This window comes from Nicotiana tabacum, chromosome 15 (genome assembly GCF_000715075.1).
Source record: "Nicotiana tabacum cultivar K326 chromosome 15, ASM71507v2, whole genome shotgun sequence".
NCBI lineage: Eukaryota > Viridiplantae > Streptophyta > Magnoliopsida > Solanales > Solanaceae > Nicotiana > Nicotiana tabacum.
Window position 1 is genome coordinate 119,872,909 of NC_134094.1, and position 6,870 is coordinate 119,879,778.

Below are 6,870 nucleotides of genomic sequence, written 5' to 3' on the forward strand. Positions count from 1 at the left end.
AACTGGTGAATTGCTTGAAGCATTATCAGATCTTGAGAAAGTTTTCAAGGCATTGAATCGTGCAAACAAGAAGGACAGACATCAACAGAACTCAACAGAACGAACTGAAATAGACATGGATGACGTAATAGAAAATCCAAATAACAGAAATAATGACCCGAACAATCAGGGTGTGGCGCTTCTTGTGCCAGAAGCAGCCTTGAATGATTGGGCATAACCCACCGCCAAAAATCTAGCGACCGCAATTGCAGTCCCTCAAATACAAGCGGAATCATTTCAAATCATAAACAACATGCTACATTTGTTGCTGAACAAGGGACTGTTTCCAGGGTCTTACATTGAAGATCCTCAGTAGCATCTGAAAAATTTTCTGTCGATATGTGTCACACAAAGGCAACCTAATATGACACCGGACGCAATAAAGTTGTTATTGTTTCCATTCTCGGTGACGGGAGAAGCTCAGACTTAGTTTAATTCACTCCCCATAAACTCTATCACTACATGGAGGGAATTAGTCAAGCAATTTGTAAACAAGTTCTACCCACCCAATAAGACTACCAAGCAAATAAATGAGATATTGAGCTTCAGGCAAAGACCAACAGAAACACTACAAAAAATGTGGGAGAGGTTCAAGGGTATGATTGTTAAGTGTCCACATCATGGCATTCCAGAGCAAATGTTAGGGCAGAGGTTCTACATGGGATTGGCAGACAGCTTAAAGGCTAATGTTGATGCCTCAATGAGTGGAGCATTTTTGAGCAAATCATTAAGAGAATGCAAGATCCTACTCGATAAAATAGCTCAAAACTCAGGATGGATGACAAGAGACTCTACGATTACTCCTGTAGTTCACTCTGTGGCTTTGGACCCAAATAACTCTATAGCCAAAAATATGGCTACTCTAATGACGCAAATGAGTATCCTCACCAAAAAGATCGATGAATCAGGTCAGAAGCAACAAGTACACATAGCTGACTCAACTAATGAGGGCTTATGTACACCATGCATTAACCAACCTTATGTATACTCGTGGAGTACGGAAGGTGACAACCAGCACTATCAGGAAGATATGAACTATGTAGCCAACTATGGGGGACAAAGGCAAGGTGGTCAGAATTGGGGTCAACAGAATCAATAATATAGACCAGCACAAGAGCAGTACAATAATAGCAACAATCCTGGAGCTATGCTAGGGTCAAGTGGTGCCTTACCAAAGGCAACAAGGTTACAACCAGCAAAATCAGCAGCTGGCTTATCAACAACCTCAACAACAACAGATTGTGAGACAAGATGATGGGTTTGCTGAACTTAAGGGAATGCTGCAACAACTGATTGGGTCCACCAAAAAAAATGCAAGACTTAGTGGACTCACATGAATCAGCGATAAAGGGTATTGAGGTTCAATTAAGACAGATTTCTATGGCTCTAAACAATCATCCCCAAGGGACGTTACCTGCAGACACACAAATCAATCCAAAAGATCAGGACCCGAAACAATCTATGGCAGTGAGTCTATGAAATGGTAGAGACCTAGATCTGGAGCAAGAGATTTCTCGCGAAAGCCGACCTACTAAAACACTTATGCTAGTACCCATTGAGAATGATGATTCAACAGGGTTAACTGAAATGACGGTACAACATGCACAAGAGAGCACAAGCAAAGAAAAAGAGGTTGCGAAGGAGATTGAGGTAGTACAAGAAACGACAGTAGAAGCAGTGCATGAGCAATATAAAACTCAAATCACATAAAAGAAGTGACCTCCAACACCATTCCCGCAGAGATTAGCAAAATATCATAAGGACAAGCAATATAAGAAATTTATGGAGATGTTGAAACAAATACAAGTGAACATTCCACTGATTGATGTGTTGCGAGAGATGCCCGGGTATGCCAAAATGATGAAAGATTTAATGTCTCAGAAATTCGACTTCCAAGACCTGTCCACTGTTACATTGACACAGACCTGTAGTGCAGTCATGACGAGACCCATAACTGAGAAGTTATCAGACCCAGGGAGTTTTCACAATCTCGTGCACGATAGGCAGCTATGCTTTTGCTAAAGCATTATGTGATTTAGGGGAAGGCATAAACTTGATGCCCTTGACTATCTACAAAAGGTTAGGCATAGGAAGAGCTAGAGCCACGTCCATGTTACTATAGCTAGCCGACCGGACAGTGAAGAGGCCCTCTGGTATCCTTGATGATGTATTAGTCCAGGTTGGGAAGTTTGTGTTCCTAGCAGATTTTGTCATTCTAGACTGCCGGGTTGACGAGGAGATTCCCATAATTTTGGGAAGACCATTCTTGGCCACTGGGAGAGCTTTAATTGACTGTGAAACTGGAGATCTCAAAATGAGACTAAATGATGAAGGGATAACATTCAACGTGCAAAAATCTATGCGGCGACCAAGTGAATTTGCTAATTGCTCTCTAATAGAAGTCATGGATGTAATTTTGGAGGAGGAAGATGAGACCTTGAACACTAAAGGCCCTCTAGCAACCTGTCTCTTGAACTTAGATGAAGTAAATAGAGAGGACTTGGCAGAGTGGGTGTTGGCTCTTGTAGGCCAAGGGTTTTGGAAAAGAGAGCTCGAATTTGAGCCTTTGCACTTAGAAGAAAGAAAAATTCCTCCAGCTAAGCCACCGATAGAAGAGCCACCAAAGTTGGAATTGAAACTGCTACCACCTCACTCAGGTATGATTTCTTGGGACCTAACTCAATTTTACCTGTTATTAGCTCATCTGGTTTGTTAGATGTGCAGAAAGAACAGCTTTTGCAGGTATTGAGTGAGTGCAAAACTGTAATTGGTTGGACCATTGCAGACATTAAGTGGATCAACCCGACCTTCTGTATGCATAAGATTCTACTGGAAGATGGACACTAACCTTCCAGAGAACATCAAAGAAGGCTGAACCCCAACATGAAGGAAGTTGTGAAAAGGGAAGTGATAAAGCGGTTAGATGCGGGGATCATTTTCCCCATCTTCGATAGCAACTGGATCAGCCCAGCCCAATGTGTGCCTAAGAAAGGTGGGATGACTGTAGTGCAAAACGAGAACAATGAGTTGATATCAACAAGAACAATCACGGGATGGCGAATTTGTATGGACTACAGAAGATTGAACAAGGTCACCCGAAAAGACCATTTTCCCTTGTCGTTCATTGATCAAATGCTAGATAGATTGGACGGGAAGTCCCACTTTTTCTTTCTGGATGGATACTCGGGGTATAATCAAATCTCCATTGCCCCGAAAGATAGAGAGAAAATATCATTCACCTGTCCATATGGCGTTTACGCCTTCCGGAGGATACCGTTCGGTCTATGCAATGCACCCGCCACATTTCAAAGGTGCATGATGGCCATCTTCACTGATATGGTAGAGGACATCATGGAGATCTTTATGGATGATTTCTCGATGGTGGGAGACTCATTCGATGATTGCCTAAAGAATTTGAAAAGAGTGCTGAAAAGATGTGTCGAGACTAATCTGGTACTCAATTGGGAAAAATGTCATTTCATAGTACATGAAGGTATAGTCTTGGGGCACCTAGTGTCGAGTAAGGGCATTGAGGTAGATCGTACAAAGGTTGATGTGATCGAAAAGCTTCCACCACCCACTTCCGTCAAAGCAATAAGAAGTTTCCTTGGCCACGCCGGGTTCTATAGACAGTTTATAAAAGAGTTTTCCAAAATTGCTAACCCCTTGTGTAAATTGCTTGAAAAAGATCACCTTTTTGTGTTTTCTGATGACTGCATGGTAGCTTTTGAGGAATTAAAGAAGAGGCTGGTGACAACACCTATCATAGTTGCACCTGACTAGGAGCAACCATTTGAGCTGATGTGTGATGCAAGCGACTATGCTGTGGGAGTAATGCTTAGGCAACGCAAAGACAAAGTCATGCATCCAATTTATTATGCAAGTAGAACTTTGAGTGGTGCCCAACTAAATTACACAGTGACCGAAAAGGAGATGCTAGCAGTGGTGTTCGCATTTGACAAATTCAGGTCATACCCGATAGGCTCGAAGGTAATTGTTTATACTGATCATGCTGCTCTCAGGTACCTAATTGATAAGAAGGAGTCAAAGCCGCACCTGATTCGATGTGTGCTACTGCTGCAAGAATTTGACTTGGAAATCCGTGACCGAAAGGGAACGGAGAACTAAGTGGCAGATCATTTGTCTAAGCTGGAAGGAGCCGAAAAGAAGGTTGAGGGGGAAGAGATTGTCGATACTTTCCCCGATGAACAACTACTAACCACGAGTCTTGAGGTAGCGCCATGGTATGCAGACATTGCAAACTACCTGGCAAGCGGTATTGTTCCCTATGACCTTTCCTCTGTTCAAAAGAAAACGTTTTTTCGTGACTGTCGCATGTATTATTGGGATGAGCCTTATCTGTTCAGGATTTGTGTTGATAACATGATCCGGAGATGTATCCCTGAGATAGACCAATCTTATATTTTGCAGGCTTGTCACGCGTCACCATATGGTGGCCATTTCGGGGGAGTAAGGACAGCTGCGAAAGTGCTGGAGTTGGGCTTCTACTGGCCAATATTGTTCAAAAATGCACACTTATGGGTGAAGGGTTGTGACGAATCCCAACTAACTGGGAATATTTCCCGCCGACATGAGATGCCTATGAACCCAATTCAGGAGGTAAAAGTGTTTGATGTATGGGGAATCAATTTCATGGGGCCTTTCGTCAGCTCATATGGCAACAAGTACATACTCGTAGCTATGGACTACGTGTCAAAATGGGTGGAGGCTGCACCGCTCCCTACAAATGATGCAAATGGGGTAATTGTTATTTTTAGAAAGAATATATTCACCCGATTTGGCACTCCAAGCCCAAGGGCAATAATTAGTGATGGAGGCACTCACTTCTGTAATCGAGCCTTCGCAAAATTATTAGAAAAGTATGATGTACGCCACAAGGTTGTCACCCCATATCATCCACAAACGAGTGGGAAAGTGGAAGTCTCGAACAGAGAGATAAAGAGAGTTTTGACAAAGACTGAATGCTACAAGAACGGATTGGGCGAGAAAGTTAGATGATGCACTCTAGGCCTATCGTACCGCTTTCAAAACTCCGATTGGCATGTCGCCATATAAATTGGTATTTGGGAAGGCGTGTCACTTACCAATGGAGTTGGAGCATAGAGCTTTGTGGGCATTGAGGTAGCTTAATCTCGATATAGAAGCTGCGGGTTCAAGTAGAGTCACAGAGTTGCACGAGCTTGATGAGTTTCGCTACCACGCTTTTGAGAGCACAAGATTATACAAGGAGAGAATGAAGATGATGCATGACAAAAATATCCTTGAGCGAAGTTTTAAACCCGGAGATATGGTATTGCTATACAATTCAAGATTGAGGTTATTTCTGGGTAAATTAAAGTCAAGATGGTCAGGACCATTTCGTGTGGTAGAGATTTACCCCACCTGTGCCATACAGATTGCTGCGGAAAATGACTCTCACGCATTCAGAGTCAATGGGAACAGGTTAAAACATTATTTGGGCATGGATGATGCGAAAATAGTGTCGGTGACTCATTTGCTCGCACCACCAATGTTGAGCGAGCCTTAAATGCGCTCACCGGCGTCGTGCCGCGACGTTAAATCAGGCGCTTCATGGGAGGCAACCCATTGTACTGTTGTATCCGTCATGCCACGACGTTAACTAAGGTGCTCGTTGGGAGGCAACCCAATTTGTAGTTGATTTTTAGTGTAGTTCGAATTTTTCTTTTCATTTTTAGGTACTAACAAGTTTGCAGGTGATTTTGGGCAAGTCGAGCAGCGTTTTCAGCGTCACATGAAGGAAACCAGGAGGGGGAGCTCGCCTTGTGAGGGTTGAGGCCAGGTATAGCTGGCGATAGAGCTCGCCTCGCCTGGGGTAAGGCCAGGTACACAAGGCGCTAAGCCTAGCGCCGCATGGGTTGAGGCCAGATACTTAGGACGATGAGGAGGAGGAGGAGGAAGCACAAGATGAAGAGTGGAGAGCCTCAGAGGATGAGGACGCAGTTTGATCAGGGAGTTTCCTTGCACCCTACTCATTTTTCTTGTTTTGTCAATTTATGCATGCACTGAGGACAATGCATGATCTAAGTGTGGGGTGGGGACTTGTAAAAATTACTTGTAGTTGCTTGTTTTTGTTGTTTTAGTAAGTGTCGTTTTCGTTAGATAATTGTTTAAGTTATTTGTTTTAAGAATATGTTTTAGTGATTCGGTTTTAGTGATTTGTTTTTGTTATTTGTTATAGTTAGAAAATATTTAATATATATATATATATATAAACTGGACTCCTCCCGGCGATGGATCTCCTAGACAGTTTTCTTGAGGGAAGTAAGTCTAGAAAAAAATACCAAAAAGATTTTTTTTGTAGGTAGTGTAGTAATTCCCCCTTGGTTTTTCTTTGGGCCGCGGTTCTTTTCCAAGGGCTTTTAGTTGAACCGGGTATAGTTAGTTTTAATTTTTAGGAGTAGAAACCACGGAGCTATGAATTTAATTGCATCAATATCTCTTAGCTTTGTTATGCCTTGAGAATAGTTAGTACTTTGGTTGTGACGCTTAGGCTCGGTTTTTGACTCTAGTATAAGTACCTTAAATCATAGATTCTTTATTTTGCTTAACTGCTTGGACTAGAGTATCGCGATGAAACCAATCCTGAGTGAGTTATATGCCATGTATGTGTGAGTTTTTATGTGTATTATGTGCATTGCATTTGATATCTAGAACTTTCCTCGTGTGTATGCAAAGCGAAAAAGTAGTCTTGTTCAGTCTAGGAAGTGATATAGGCATTTCTTTATTAAGCCAGATATATATATAGTTTACCCACCTAAAAGTTATGTATCGTAGTTAACCCCTTTGAGC

The 6,870-nt window shown here is 42.3% G+C and overlaps 1 non-coding gene across 1 annotated transcript; it reads right to left on the minus strand.

Annotated features, from left to right (window-relative positions):
• Positions 1-559: 559 nt before the first annotated feature.
• On the minus strand, positions 560-666 carry LOC142169978 (small nucleolar RNA R71). The gene has a single exon (XR_012699597.1). It is a non-coding gene; the product is annotated as a small nucleolar RNA R71 (small nucleolar RNA).
• Between the last annotated feature and the right edge of the window lie 6,204 nt (positions 667-6,870).